Source organism: Stegostoma tigrinum, chromosome 44 (genome assembly GCF_030684315.1).
Source record: "Stegostoma tigrinum isolate sSteTig4 chromosome 44, sSteTig4.hap1, whole genome shotgun sequence".
NCBI lineage: Eukaryota > Metazoa > Chordata > Chondrichthyes > Orectolobiformes > Stegostomatidae > Stegostoma > Stegostoma tigrinum.
The window spans coordinates 11,722,964-11,739,982 of NC_081397.1; positions in this window are offsets into that span (position 1 = coordinate 11,722,964).

Genomic DNA, 17,019 nt, shown 5'->3' on the forward strand with positions numbered 1-17,019 from the left:
TGAAGGGGTCCGCACTGATTGGCAACCTGTGGGTGAACTGCTTATTGACTCATTGCAGGATCACTTTGATAAAACCTCAGTAAGTGCAATTACATTACACTTCACTTATGAACAGATGTAACCGCAATGTTGTATCGAGACGATCAGTAATATGAGTAGTAAAGTAATATTGATTGAATGGTTGTTAACTTAATTTGCAAATTAAAACTTCGTTGAGCATGCCTTCTGATGATATCACATCGGTAATATTAGTATAATTGAGGATTCTATTAGTCAGTGACATCAGCTGAGTTATTTGCTTGTTGCCATGTTATCAGGATTAAAGGTAAAGCCTTACCACGCCATTTGGCCACTCCTTAGAGAGATACAACTGGTTATGATTTAACCTGAAGATCACCATGCGTCAGGGAAGTAGAGCGGTTGAGGCGAAGACCCTTTGTGGTAAGGTCACTGGTGTGGCAATTGAGCCCTCTCTGCAGGGCATCACTCTGCATCACAAACCAACCGTTCAGCCAACTGAATTTGAATAGAGTTTAGGATTGGAGAGCAATCCATGCAATTCTATTTTTTTGAATGAATGTTTCTCACTGGGACTCTCTCACTGGCAAACTTTTTAAAAGCCAGCTCAGCCATACAGGCGAGATCAGTTCCTGATCTCAGCTGAATTTTTTGACCTGGGGTTGGTCAGCGTTAGTTCAGTGATTGGAATGAATTCTCATGAAGTTAGCGAGAGGGATGCTACACGTGAATAAATCGATGTTTTGAAAAGCGGATGAGATATGAGCAATAGTTTAATTGATGTGGAAGACCAGCCACAATCATCATCAACGGTGGAGCAGGCTTGAGCGGCCATGCAACATTGTGCTGCTGCTATTTGACTTGTTGTGTGGAAAGGAAGGAAAATGGTCAAAGTGTCAAAAATGCTGAAGACCGCAACATTCTACAACCTCAAAATTTGATTGTGTTCAGCATATTATCACTCCTGGTACCCCTAAATCCTGGTCTATCATCTCAGCAGCTCGACTCTGCCCAAAAGCTGGTTACTTGTGACATTTTTGAAGGATCTTCCCAAGTCTGAAAATCATTCTTGCTTTTGTAGAATCAGAGTTGGCGTGTGGAAGGCGGTCTCCTGGCATATCATAGCTCTTTGAAATAACTCCCCAATTCGTCCCCCTCTGCTTGGCAATGACTTCAACCACTTATGTAATCTCTTTATTGGAGAGAAACTTTGAAGACATCTGAAAGGAGTATTAACGATCCCAGAATACAACTGAGCCTTATTAAGTAGTTAGTTCTGATGATCAAGAGCTTGATCAAAGAGGATTCTTTTAAAAAGTGCCTTAAAAGAGGAAATGTACAGAGGCTAAGAGGTGTCGGAAGTTAGTGAGTTTTGCGAAGATTTGTTGCTCAGGTTGAGGTTCTGGATGTGAGTTTGCTCGCTGAAGGTGTAGGAAGTCTCTTCTTGGGTTTGAAGCCTACACAATTAAATGTTTGGCAACCAGTAGTGGGCCGTTTGAAATCAAGAGTGGGCAAGAGGACATAATTAGACGAGTGCAGATATCCTGAATTATGGTTGGACTGGTGGAGATTACGAAAATAGCGATTGGCAGAGCCAAGGAACGATTTGTAAACAAAAATGAGAATTTAATAAAATTACTGTTAATACTATCAGTCAGGTAGAAAGTACAGAGAATAGGATTTGGTTCAAGATGAGACTCGGGCAGTGGAGTTTTAGATGACATCAAGCTTTCAATGGGCAAATGTGGGACTCAAACAGGGAATGCATTGGAGTTGTCAGGTCCAGAAGTGAAGTAGTTCCAGATGAAGGTTTCACTGCTAATGAGCCAAGACAAGAGACAGGTAGGCAGTATTAAAAAGATGTAAAGAGACAGCTTTAGGGATTGCATGAATGTGTGGTCGGACGTTCATCGTGGGATAAACAAGATGCCAAGGTTGTGCTGAGACAAGCGTAACATAACATTGTTGCCAAGGAGGAGTAATGCAGTCCGTAGGTCGTGAATAGAGATTGGTGTGGGGACCACAAACAGTGGTCTTCCCACTTTTAAATTGTTATCTCTACGTAGTTGCGCAACTTTATGTTCTGTTCAAAAGGCTTTACTGACAAGAAAGCAGAAGTTAGCCATTTGTTTACTTGTCAATATATCTTGATTTTTCCACCATCTTCTCCAATTATGAACACAACATGTGCAGTGTACTAAGTGAACCATTCAAACCTTCAAAGGAAATGTTGAAATTGTGGAATATAAAGTTAAATTTATTTTATTGAAAATTAAAATAAAGTACATGAAGGTTTGACCAAGACTGAAAGGAATTAGATGGAACACCAGATGAATAAAACAAGCAGTAGTAAGGTGGTATTAGCTGGATGTTCCTGAAGAAAGAGAACACAGCCAACCTTTCTTCCATCAGGGGGATTAATTGTGAGGTGTCAAACACAGTCGATTAAATCATTCGTTCTGTCTTTACTGCCAGACTGTACTGTGAACATAGAACATAGAACATAGAACAGTACAGCACAGCACAGCACAGGCCCTTCAGCCCACAATGTTGTGCCGACCATTGATCCTCATGTATGCACCCTCAAATTTCTGTGACCGTATGCATGTCCAGCAGTCTCTTAAATGACCCCAATGACCTTGCTTCCACAACTGCTGCTGGCAACGCATTCTATGCTCTCACAACTCTCTGTGTAAATAACCTGCCTCTGACATCCCCTCTATACTTTCCACCAACCAGCTTAAAACTATGACCCCTCGTGCTAGCCATTTCTGCCCTGGGAAATAGTCTCTGGCTATCAACTCTATCTATGCCTCTCATTATCTTGTATACCTCAATTAGGTCCCCTCTCCTCCTCCTTTTCTCCAATGAAAAGAGACCGAGCTCAGTCAACCTCTCTTCATAAGATAAGCACTCCAGTCTAGGCAGCACCCTGGTAAACCTCCTCGGAACCCTCTTCAAAGCATCCACATCTTTCCTATAATAGGGCGCCCAGAACTGGATGCAGTATTCCAAGTGCGGTCTAACCAAAGTTTTATAGAGCTGCAACAAGATCTCACGACTCTTAAACTCAATCCCCCTGTTAATGAAAGCCAAAACACCATATGCTTTCTTAACAACCCTGTCCACTTGGGTGGCCATTTTAAGGGATCTATGTATCTGCACACCAAGATCCCTCTGTTCCTCCACGCTGCCAAGAATCCTATCCTTAATCCTGTACTCAGCTTTCAAATTCGACCTTCCAAAATGCATCACCTCGCATTTATCCAGGTTGAACTCCATCTGCCACCTCTCAGCCCATCTCTGCATCCTGTCAATGTCCCGCTGCAGCCTACAAACAGCCCTCTATACTGTCAATGACACCTCCGACCTTTGTGTCGTCTGCAAACTTGCTGACCCATCCTTCAATCCCCTCATCCAAGTCATGAATAAAAATTACAAACAGTAGAGCCCAAGGACAGAGCCCTGTGGAACCCCACTCACCACTGACTTCCAGGCAGAATATTTTCCTTCTACTACCACTCGCTGTCTTCTGTTGGCCAGCCAATTCTGTATTCCAGCAGCTAAGTTCCCCTGTATCCCATTCCTCCTGACCTTCTGAATGAGCCTACCATGGGGAATACTATGGTTGTAATATTTCCTTTTTTAAAGGCTCAAGGTTAGACATACTTCACTTGACATTCTCATTTTATAAATTTTAAGAAGTTGGCTTATTGTCAAGTCATGGTAGGATTGAAAACATATGCTACAACTGTGTGAAGTCAGAAGTCACATGACACCAGCTTGTCGTCCAACAGGTTCATTTGAAATCACACAAGCTTTTGGAGTGCAGCCCCTTCATCAGGTGCAGTTAGTGAGGTGACCACACAGACACACAGCTTATAAGCAGAGAGATCAAAAGATCATAGAATTGGCGTGAGTGGAGTGTCAGATAATAACTCTATACAGGTGACCAAGAGTGTTAGAGGCAAGTGAAGTGTTTATAAAGTCAATGTCAGTGCTGTGTTGTCATGATAATCAGGCAGCGCAACAGGAATGTACAAAAGGTGACATCTCAGGTCAGACTCTGACTTGTAGTTTAGAGGCTTGTGTTCAGAATCTGTCTCAGAGTTTTGAACTTTATTTCAAAAGCAAGAATTTATAAGATACCACACTGACTGTAACTACAAGTTGTGTGCTTCTTCAACAAAATATCTGCAAATAAACAAACGTCCTGGATGAAGACTTATTATCTGACACTCCACTCACACCAGTTGTATGATCTTTTGATCTCTCTGCGTATAAATTGTGTGTCTGTGTGTTTTCCTCTCTGACCGCACGTGATGAAGGGACTGCACTTCAAATCTTGTGTGATTTCAAATAAACCTGTCAGATTATAACCTGATGCCATGTGGCTTCTGACTTTGTCCATCCTAGTCCAACACCAGCACCTCCACATTATAAGTGTTTGGAACCAAGTCAGTGCAACAGGTACATGTCAAACATTTGACTTCGGAAGGATGCCGAGTGCCGACAAATTCATTAATAACAAAGGATTTCTCCATTATGCCATCTATCGTAACATGCTGCGCCTCACAGTCATAATGAAAGGATGCCCACTTTAATTTAGCAGCGCCAAGAATAGTTACGGACATTTTTAGCATGGGAGGAGGCCATTCAACCTATTTTATCTGTACCAGCTCTCTCCCAGAGCAACAAAATTAATCCTTTTCTCGAACTCATTCCACATATTTCACAGAATTGAAATATATAGGTACATAGTTAAGAGATTTTAACATCAAGTGAGCAGTTCTCGCACTTCACCTTGTCACTAAAAATTGAAAACGTGACTTACAAAGAGTGAGTCTTTATTTTGTTCTGTTGTGATGATGAAAAGATGCAAGTCAAAGTGCTGGAACTGGCCCCTTGAACTTTTCAACGTGTATAAAATGAATTCTGTGCGCATCTACTAAAAACAGTTTTATGGAAGGAAAAGGTACCAAAGAAGATTTGGTGTATTGTACTTGATGCGATTATACTCCAACCTGTGAAAACAGAACTCTACGACTGAGAGTGTTGAGATCTGAGAGGTTGCTATCTTGTTTGAATTTACATTGCTAAGTCTAGGCCTATTTTCCCAACAGCAAAATTGGTAATCCAGAAAGAAATGGATATTTCTCGCATTTGTTAGCTCTCAGTGTCTGGTCAAAGTTTGAGTACAGTTTCCTCATATACAGGTGCTTAACCTGCTTTTACAGTTTGAACATTTGTTGTGCCAATGAAAATTGTTTGAATGGTTTCACCTCCAGTTTTCTTCTTTATACATATTTAGTATTTTTCCATGGTAAGGACTGTCTGCAAAATCTGACATTGGGTTTTGAAAGACATCAGCCTTTATTTTGGAGAGATAATGGTAACTGCAGATGCTGGAGAATGCGCGATAACAATATGTCGAGCTGGATGAACACAGCAGGCCAAGCAGCATCTTCGGAGCACAAAATCTGACGTTTCGGGCCTCGACCCTTCATCAGAGAGGCTGAAGGGTCTAGACCCGAAACATCAGCTTTTGTGCTCGAGGGATGCTGCTTGGACTGCTGTGTTCATCCAGCTCCACACTTTGTTGTCTTAGAAGGACTGGGCTTGTTTTTGCTGAGGTTGAGAAGAGTAAGGAGGTGATTTCCTTGAAGTATATATGATTCCGAATGGTCTTCATGAGGAATATGTAGAAAGATTTTTCCTCTCCTTTGGCGAGCGCTGAACTCGGGACACTTATGCAAAATTTGGACTTGCCACTTCAGGACAGATGAGCAGAGCATTTTTTCTCTGATAGTTGTATGACATTGGAACTAGCTGCCTCATAAGATGACAGAGTTGGGGTCATTGAATATTTTAAGGTGGACTTAGATTCTTGTAAGGCAGGGAAAAGGTCTTTGTTAATTGGAGTCATACCAAGCACAAAGGAAAACGTTTGTGATTGTTAGACATAGTCATTTCACCTCCAGAACATCTCTTTCAGCGTTCGTCAGGGCAGCATCCAAGGCCCAAACATCTGTGCTGCTTCAGCTTCTCTCTATAAAGTCAGAAGTGGGGATGTTCACTGATGACTCCACAATGTTCAGTACCATTTCCAACTCCTTAGATAATAAAGCAGTCCATGTTTAAATGCAGCAAGACCAGTATATTATCCAGGCTTAGGCTGATAAGTGCTCGGTAATATTTACACCACACAAGTGCCAAGCAATGGCCGTCTCCAACAAGGGAGAATTTAGCCATCATCTCTTGATATTTATTGCTGTTACCATCGCTGCATCCCCCACTGTCAACATCACAGGTGTTACTATTAACCAGAAACTGAACAAGATCGGCTACATAAATACTATGGATTCAAGAACAGGCCACCCCGTTGTGTGCAGATGATTTTCGTCACTCCATTTTTACCAAGATTGAACTGGAAATTTGGGATTTGTCATATTTCTGAAGAGTGGAACAGCAGCATGCTTTTCTTTTCGTTAATTCTTTGTAATTTATTGCAATTAAAACTTCTGTTGCCAGAAAAAGAAATGATGTGGCTGAGCGACTTTTTTCGAATGTCTTGTGAGAAGTGCCATTCAGAGGTGGTCACATTGTTACCTTGTGATCAGTCTGGATCAGTCGGGCTGGATATGAGATGAGGCTGGGGGGTGGGAAGATTTTGAAGCAGGTACTTGAGAGAAAGCAGCCTCTCCCTACAGTCAAACCCTTCAACCCTGGCAATGTTCTTGTAAATCTTTTCTGAACCCTTTCAAATTTCACGACAACTTTCCTATAGCAAGGAAATCTGAATTGAATGCAGTATTCCAAAAATGGCCTAACCAATGTCCTTTGTAGCTGCAACATGACTTCCCAACTTCTATATTTAGTGCTGTGACCAACAAAAGCAAGCATATTAAACGCCTTATTCTCTACCTGCAACTCCACTTTGAAGGAACTCTGAACCTGCTCCCCAAGTTTGTTTGGCGACACTGCTGAGGACCTCACCATTAAGTGTATAAGTTCTGCCCTGATTTTCCCAACCAAAACCTAAAACCGTTTCTGCAATAAACCTAATTGTCTGCTATTTGCTTGGTGGTATATATAAAAAGGGAAGAGTTTATGCTTGTTCAGGCAACCCATACCCGACATCCAGAGGTTGATTTCCTAATGGCTTGAATTGGAACTGGTTAACAGATTGAGTTTTGGGATGCCTCAGGATGTCTTTATGTGTGATGTGCATCAGGCAGGTGTCAAATTGTAATTTCAAATACAGTTCTGCGTACAGATAGCATAAAGTAAGGAAGAAGAACAGGACTTAGTAGTATTATCCTTCAAAGCCTTTTTGAGTTGTTTTGTCCTGTTTTGTTACTTACTTCGACATTTATTCAATCCACTTTTTTTTAAAGCATTCTTTCACAGGATGAGAGCACTGCTGGCAAGGCTAACATTCATTTCCCATCCAGGAATGGCTTGGTGGGCCATTTTGGAAGTCAGTAGAGAGTCAGCCATATTCCAGTGAATTTGAAGTCATATACCAGAATTGCTTAGGAAAGCAGATTCCCTTCCCTGAAGAATAGTTTAGTGAATTCAGTTTTCTGTTACAACAATTTATGATAGTTTCATCATCACTGTTACTTTTAACTCGAGATCTATATCAGTGGATTTGGTGTACATGGACATCAGCAAAGCATTTGATAAGGTTCCCCACGGCAGGCACTTTCATAAAGTCAGGAGGTATGGAAATCAGGGTGACTTGGCTGTCTGGATTCAGAATTGGTTGGCTGACAGGACGTAGAGAGTGGTTGTAGATGGTAAATATTCTGCCTGGAGGTCAGTGCTGAGTGGTGACCCGCAGGGCTCTGTTCTTGGGCCTCTGCTGTTTGTAGTTTTTAGAAATGACTTGGATGTGGAGGTTGAGGGGTGGGTTAGTATGTTTGCTGCTGACACAAAGGTTGGAGGTGCCATTGATAGTATCGGGTTGTTGCAGGCTTCAGCGAGACATTGAAAGTATGCAGAGGTGGGCTGAGAAATGGCAGATGGAGTTCAACCTGGATAAATGCGAGGTGATGCATTTTGGAAGGTCGAACTTAAATGCTGAATATAGGATTAAAGGCAGATTCTTTGCAGTGTATAGGAATAGCGGGATCTTGGTGTTCAAGTGCAGAGCTCCCTCAAAGTTGCCACACAAGTGGATAAGGGTGTTAAGAAATCAGATGGTGTTTTGGCTTTCATTAACAGGGGGATCGAGTTTAAGAGCCGCGAGGTTATGCTGCAGCTCTACAAAACCCTGGTGAGACCACACTGGAATATTGTGTCCAGTTCCGGTTGCCCTATTATAGGAAAGATGTGGAGGCTTTGGAGAGGGTGCAAAGGAGGTTTACCAGGTTGAGGAGGTTGACTGAGCTCGGACTTTTCTCTCTGGAGAGAAGGAGGAAGAGAGGTGACCTGATCGAGGTGTACAAGGTAATGAGAGGAATGGATAGAGTCGATAGGCAGAGACCTTTCCCCAGGGCAGGATTGACTGCCACGAGGCATAGTTTTAAGGTGTTAGGAGGAAGGTATAGTGGAGATGTCAGAGGGAGGTTCTTCACCCAGAGAGTTGTGAGTGCATGGAATACTTTGCCAGTGGTAGTGGTGGAAGCAGAGCCATTAGTGACATTTAAGCAACTGCTGGACGTGCACATGGACAGCAGTGAATTGAGGGGAATGTAAGTTAGGTTCGGTTATTTTTGGATTGGGATTATTCCACGGCACAACATCGTAGGCCGAAGGGCCTGCACTGTGCTCTACTTTTCTATGTTCTATGTTGTGTGTAAGAGTCAGAAGCCCAGTTGTTAGTTGCTTGGCTCTTTAGCTCAGTAGCTACCCCTTAATTTTTTGATGGCCAAAAGTGGCTGGCAAAGCAGACTTGCAACTTGAAAGCATGATGACATTTGCCAGGATATGAAGCATTGACCTACATGGTTTTTTGCAGATGTCTATTACTGCATCCATGTCTGTGAATGATTTGTGTAGCAGCCTTGAAGTTTTCACAGAGTCCTTCAGAACTTAGATGTGGACCTTGGCAACTTTAAAGAAGTCTAAAAAATATCAACACACATACATTTTGGCAATGACTGGTATGAATAACGATAGAGAGTGGATAGCCAGAGACTTTTTCCGAGGGTGAAGGTAGCTCTTATGAGGAGGCAGAGTTTAAAAGTAACTGGAGGTAGATATAGGGAAGATGTGAGAAGTAAGTTCTTTACTCAGAGAGTGGCAGGAGCGTGGAATGCATTGCCAAGGAGGGGAGTGGAGTCAGCTTCATTAGGAGCATTTAAGCAGCTATTAGACAGGCATATGGATGATAGTATAAGGTAAGGGTGGAGGTTAGCTCGACGTTAGGTTGAGGGTAAAAGCTCAGCACAACACTGTGTGCTGAAGGGCCTGTCCTGTGCTGTACTGTTCTATGTTTGTATGCTCTATGAATCCGTAAGTAATTAATCTGCAAGTAGCTGACAGTGTCTTTAAATAACTCTGGCAGAGGGGTTATTCATGTTCCTGGTGATCATACTTTCAGCAATGTGTCATTGAAGGACTTTAAGCGTTGAGCTCTGATATCCCAGTATTGGCAATATCTGGCCTCCTCTACATCATTTCATCAGGTATTTGCTGCATGCAATGTAGAATTGTCAGAATAGCATCCATGGCAACTTGCATTTGATGTGTGCTCATGAGTCAAATATACAATTTCAGATCTCAAAACCCTTTGTGGCCCTGAAAAACCAGGCGGCAAGAATGCAGGCTTTACACCAAGCGTGATTATCTGAATCGTTTCCCTCCTACTATAAAGCTGACAGTGAGACTTCCGTGAGTTCCACCAGATGCTGTTTGCCAGTTATGACAAGAATTTCATGTAGCTTTTGACCACCTACATGAGGAATGGGTAACAAATGCTGGTCCTGTCAGTGATGTTCCCATCCTTGAAAATATGTGGAAATAAATTGAACCTAGTAGTTATCATTTCCTTTTACTGCGCCTTGTATTCTTCAGCAGATATTTATCCCCCTGTATTCATTGCAGAGTAGTTGAGCATGTGTTCCAATTGAAATGGTTTGTACTAACAGTTAGGAAAAATGTATCTAAAGATTTTTTTGAATGCAGGTGATTTAAACACCGTGCGTTTTTCTGCCTATCGGCCAGCAATGAAGATCCGCCGACTCCAGAAAGCGCTCTGTTGTAAGTACATCCACACATTCCAGAATTTGTAATCTCGTGCTGTGTTTTGTTGTGAGCTTCCTTGCTTGCCTGTTGTCAGATGTCATTGATTACAATTAGCTTGGTTTTGCAGTTGTTGAGACATCAGTTCGGCATGACCTTACAACCTTCCACTCAAAGGACGTTTGTCTATAAAGTTGCTGAAAATGCAATCTGATCAGGGCAGACAGGCATCTTAGACTAGAGTGAGTGAGGAAAGCAACAGGATGTCTTCTTAATGATTGGGAAATAACGACATGAAGGACTGAGGAGGACAGTGAATTAAAAGAGGAATGGTTTGTTTCAAATCAGGTACAGCAAAAGAAATTAAGAGAACGTAAGGAAGGTTGAAATTGAAAAGGCAAATAATGGTTTATGTTCATTGGAAACCATCAACAACAAAAGTACAATGAAGAAAGTATTTGAGAAAATACAGAAGATTTCTTCAAATGAAAGAGAGACACTGTCTTCATGATGCCAATAGCACAGAGTGCAACTTTGGCGTTTAACCACATCATCCCTTGGCCTGAAGTCACTGTACTATTTACCCATTTTATAACAGAAAAATACTTTAATGATGAGTGTCATGGAGAATTTCAGCTCAGAATATAACCATATTCTGAGCAATTGCCACAACAGCTTCTATGACATGACTTTATAAAACATCCCAAGGCATGTCATAGGAGCTTTATAGAGTAAAAATTGATACTGAGTACTGAAAGAGATCCGAAGGTAGATGATTGAAACCTCACCAAAGAGGTAGATTTTAAGGACTGTTTTGAAGGAGGAAACAATGATACAGAAGTTCAGCAAGGTAACTCTAAAGTTTAGGCCCGAGGAAGTTGAATGTCAGGCTGTCGATGATGGAACAGCACAAATTGTGTTGAAAGGCTGGAATTAAAGGCGTAAATGTGCCTAGAGGGGCTATGAGTTGGACATTGTCAGGGGATGTGCATGGGTGTTGCCAGGTCAGGGAGGGATTTGAAAGCCAGGACAGCAATGTGAAAACCAAGGCACTGCTTAACTGTGAGCCATTGTAGATCAGAGTGAGCAGAGAAAGATGGGTGAATGGAACTTGGTGCGTGTTAAGTCAGAGTCAACGGACTTTTAAATGATGCCATGTTAAAGAAAAGGAGAACTTGGGAGGCCAACTTGATATTCATCAGAATGGTCATGTTCAGAGTTAATCAATGCGGTAGGATTTCAGAACTAACGGACTTACCTGGGGCCAAATGTTGTGGATGTGAAAATAAGTAGACTTTGTGACATCAGGCCTATGTGGCCAGAATTTAAACTCTGGGTCAAAATAACAACTGGTACAATGAAAACTGGTAGCTAGCAAGCAGACGTCCTTTCAAGGACCAAAGATAATGGCTTCGTTCTGCACGAGATTGAATAGATGGAAACTGTCCGGTTATGTAGAGACAGTGGAAGAAATGAATGAGGGGGTGGTGAGATAGACCTGGGCATTGCCACCGTGTATGTGGAAAGTGCAGTGCATTCACATGATATTGCTCTGGGGCAGTGTTCAGATGAGAAAAGGAGTGGGATTTTACTGATTTGGCCAGACCTAGGTGATTCACACCCACGGCCATGCTGTCAAAAATTTGTGGAAGCCAGAAAAACTGAACTTGACTGTTTGCAGTAAATGTACAGCATTTCAGATGTCACTTGATCCTGCAGATTGACTCCCTAGAATCTGCTTGTCAAATGATTTATATGGCTAAAAGGTTCAAGTATGAGTTTGCGCTGTGGAACTCATCTCGCACCGAAACTGGCCAGTTGTTATGTCAAGATTTGGAGAAAGTATTAATTTTTTGAAGAATGTTCTGATACAGAGAGAGACTAATAGTTTTCTGAGAAATCGTGGGGCATTGGCCAGGAAGTTAAACAAACAGTGGGGGAAAAAACAAACTTAACCTGAATCCTATGTTAAGTACAGAATGGATTAGTTCGACAGTGAGGATATCAGAAGATATTCTCATTTTTAAGATTAGACACGCGGGATAATTTGGGTAGGATGCACTTCTTGAAGGGACCAGAAAGGTACAGAATTATCCATTGGATGTGAAAAATTTGAGATGAAGACAAAACTTTTTGAGGCTGGGGTGGGGAAGAAAAGAAGGTCCGATTTTGCTCATTCAACCTCTCCCACGACAAAATACACTTGTAGTGTCTATAAGATTGGAGACGGCACTTAAATGAAGAAAAATCAACATGGACATTTCTTCTGCTGTACATAAACCATGAACATTGAATCTCTTGGCAAGGATAATGTGACAGGGCATTTGAAAAGCCAAGTTATTGAAATTTGAATTAAGAGATCAGGCTGTAGAACCTGAGATCAATCTCAGAATAAAATGTAACAACAGCGATAGATGAGGAACCTCTTCACTCACAGAGAGGTGAACTTTGTAATTCTGTACTCCAGAAAATGTGGCGCCTCAGCCAAGAAGTATGCTCAGAACGGGGATTGACATGCTGGGGTAGTCAGTGAAGCACTATTAATGTCACAGGATTAGTAATCCGGAGGCCTGGGACAATGCTGTAGAGTATAGGCTTAAATTCCACTGTAACAGCTGATGGAATTTGAATTCAGTTCAATATAATTTTGGGGGTAGGTAGGAATGTGGAGCCGACATTGCAGTCAAGTCAGCCACGACCTTCTTGAATGGTGAAGCAGGCTTGAGGGGGGCAGTTATCCAACACATGCTCAAATTGATATAATCATAAACAAAGCTGGTCTCAGTGATGGTTACACCGTCACTGTTAAACTATTCACCGTTATAAAAACTTGACTCATTCACTGATGTTCTTTAAGAAAGGAGCTCTGCCATTCTTATTTTATCTCACCTCCATATGACTCCAGATCCACAATAATGTGGTTGACACTTAACTGCACTCTGAAATAGTCAAACAATTTGGAGGAACTATGGATGGGCAGCAAATACTGTCCTTGCTATTCCTGCTCCTTGTTGCTATGACCCTATATGCTCTAACATATTAACCGATTTCCTCTTTGAATCTATTTGAGGAGCAGTGTATATTTTGTATTGCTTGGTGATTCTCCAAGTATCTGATGGATTTTGCATAGTTCCTTCTACCTTCTAAATGTGAGCTCCTTCCAGTGTTTAACCTTTAAGGTAGGCAATCGTTCTCGAACCTTTTTGATTGAATGCCTGCATATTAATAGCAATCAATAACCTATCTATTATTAATTGCATATTCATAATACAAAGGGCTACATGTAAAGAAGTGTTCTAATCATCTTTTTAAAAAGCTACTTCCTGACGGTTATCATGGAGATTAGATTAGATTCCCTACAGTGTGGAAACAGGCACTTCAGCCCATCCCCCTATAACCCACACACACCCCTGAACACTATGGGCAATTTAGCATGGCCAATCCACTGAGTCAGCACATCTTTGGACTGTGGGAGGAAACCGGAGCACCCGGAGGAAACCCACGCAGACACGGGGAGAATGTGCAAACTCCACACAGACAGTTACCTGAGGCTGGAATCAAACCCGGGTACTTCGTGCTGTGAGGCTGCAGTGCTCACCCGCTGAGCCACTGTGCTGCCCCGATGTGTGTATTTGCTTCTAACTGTGATATCTGTCAGTCGCTGGACTGGTGTTTGATACGGGCACTCATAATGTATATCCACTTGATCCAAATGCTCTTCTATTGTTAGCCTGATAAATCAAGAAAAGGTCTGGATCCTTTTGTATATTTTTCACATCACTATATAGTTGCGAGTTTCAAATTGCAATAAGTAAAAATTCATGACAAATAAAAGCATTCCAGAATTGTTTCGACTTGATGATAAATAGTGAATATCTGTTCTTGACTGCAGCTTTGCCGCCTATCAGTGCAGAGAGGCATTGCTTAGCAAGGTTGGAAGAGGAATATTACTGTTCCAATTAGTTACATTTAATTTATCACCATTGAAGCTCGCGTCAGTTCGTATGCTTTTTTCCAATATATTTAATCTAAAGTTATGACAGATGATTTGGTTTGTAGATCTCCAATTACCTCTCTACTGTAGAACCCAGTTTTGAAACAATTGATATAAGGCACTTATTGTACTGTCACTGATGCTGTCATTATACTACCAGAGTATGGCTGTAATGCTGAATTACTTTAGCCTGCCTTCATGAAGCAGTGCAATCTTTCCTAGATAAGGATGAGGGGAAGGTGCACATAAAAGACTGATTGATTTATAAAATTGAGATTCATGGAATATATAGGTCACTATCAAATTTGGTTAAAAAAGATGGCTGAAGGACAGAAGCAGCAAGTTATGATAAATAGATTAGAAGATCGCTATTAGCAGTTTCCCAAGTATTAGGACACTGATTTTTGGAGATAGATACATGATTTGAATTTGGGAATATGGCATACAAAAGGCCCTTCAGCCACTCAAGTCTATGCAAACCTAACTGCACTAATCCCACTTTGCAGCACTTGGAGAATAACCTTTAATTTCATGTGCTCATCCCAGCACTTTGTTAAAAGTTGTGAGCTCTCTTGTCTCAATGACCCTTCTGGGTAGTGCATTCCAGATTACCACCACCCTCTGGGTAAAAATATTTTCCTCAAGTCCCCTCTACATCTCCTGCCCTTCACCTCATAATTGTGTCTCCTTGTTATTGACCCTTCAACTAAGGATACAGCTGCTTGCTAACCTTGCCCCTCCTAATCTTCTGCACCTCAGTCACGTCCCTCCTCAGCCTTCTCTGCTCTAAAGACAACAAACTGAGCTTATCCAGCCAGTCTTCATAGCTGAAGTGCTCCGCCCCAGGCAATATCCTAGTGAATAATCTCTGCACCCCCTCCAATTCAATCACATCCTTCCAACAGCATGGTGATGAGAACTGCATACAGTATTCCAACTTTGGCGAAACCAAAGTTCTATACAATTCCAACGTAACCTTCCAGCTGAAACCATCTGTGCCATGACTGATAAAGGCAAGTTCTCAGTCTGCATTCTTAAACATCGTGTTAACGTGTCCTGCCACCTTCAAGGTTCTGTGGACAAGCACCCCATGACCCGTCTGTGTCCCCTAAGCATCCTAGTGTCTTGCCATTCATTGAGTACCTCCTTGTCTTGTGACTTCTTCCGATGTGCATCACCTGATATGTTTCAGGATTAAATTCTGTCTGCCACTGATCTGCTCATCTGACCAACCCATCTATATCTCATTATGCTATATATATATCACGAACAGTGAGGGACCCAATATGGAACATTGCAGTACGCCATTTGACACAAGCTTCCAGTCGCACAAACAGCCTTCTACCTCTGTGCTCTGTCTCTTACCACTGTGCCATTTTAGAACTACCTTGTCGCAACAGCCAGTGGTGCCAAATGTGTTTACCTTTATTATCAGTCTCACATGTGGGACCTTGTCAAAGGCGTTTTTGAAATCCATACAAACTACATCAGCTGCAATATAAGCATAGAGCACAGAAGCAGAAATAGGCCATTCAGCCCTTTGAATCTGCCCTGCAATTCAAAGAGACCATGGCAGAACAGCTAATTCTCAAGTCTACTTTCCTGCCTTTTCCCAATACCCGCTGTCTATCTCAACCTTAAATTTACTTAATGACCAGCCTCAATAGTCTTTTGTGGCAAAGAATTCCACAGATTTTCAACCCTCAGAGGGAAGAAATTCCTCCCAATCTCTGTCTTAAATGTGTGACCCCTTATTCTGAGATTATGCCGTCTGGTCCTAGATTCTCCCACAAGGGAAAACAAACTCTCTGCATCTAACCTGTCAAGAATCTTCCAAGTTTCAATAAGGTGGCATCTCATTCTTCTGTATTACAACGAGAACAGACTCAATCTTCTTAACCTCCTGGAACTTATTTGAACTTCCTCCACATCCTTAGATATGTGTCCCAAAACTGTTCTCGGTGTTACAGCTGAGATCTGACAATTGCCTCGTACAATTTTTACAAAACCTCTATACTTTTATATTCCATTCCATTTGCCTTCCTCATTACCCAATGAACTTGGATACTTGCTTTTTGTGATTCGTAGACGAGAATATTTAAATCCCTCTGTTCTGTAGCTTTCTGCAGTCATTCTCCATTAAATAATAGCCAGCTTTTCTATTCTTCCTGCCAAAATACATTCGCTCAGATTTCCCTACATTATATTCCATCTGCTAAGTTTTTACCCATTAGCTTAGCCTGTCAATATCTCTCTGCAGACTTTTTGATTAATCCTTACTAATTGCCTTCCCACATGGTTTTGTGTCATCAGCTACAGTATATTCTCTTTCCTCATTCAAGGCATTAGTGTATTTCATAAATAATTGTGTCCCCAGCACTAATCTGTGCGGCGCTCCGCTAGCTGCAGGTTGCCAGTCTGCAAATGCCTCCCTTGTCCCAATTCTGTCTTCTATGAGTGAGCCAGTCCTCTGTTCATGATAATATACGACAGCAACATCATGGACTATTATCTTATTAAGTAGCCTAATGTGTTATAGCTTATCAAAACCCTTGTGAAAATCTGGGCACCGACATACCTTGCAAAATTGTATCAAAATTGTGAAGTGTGACCTCACTTTGATGAAGCCATGCTGATCAGACCTTGCATTTCCAAGTGGAGATGAATTCTCTCCTCCAGAATTTCCCCAGTTGTTTCCCTCCCACTGATGTGAGATTCATTGCTCTGTAATTCCTGATATATCTCTCTCTCGCTCCTTGAAAAATGGTACCACATTAGTTGTCCTCTACCAATTCCCCTGTAGCCAGAGAAGAATT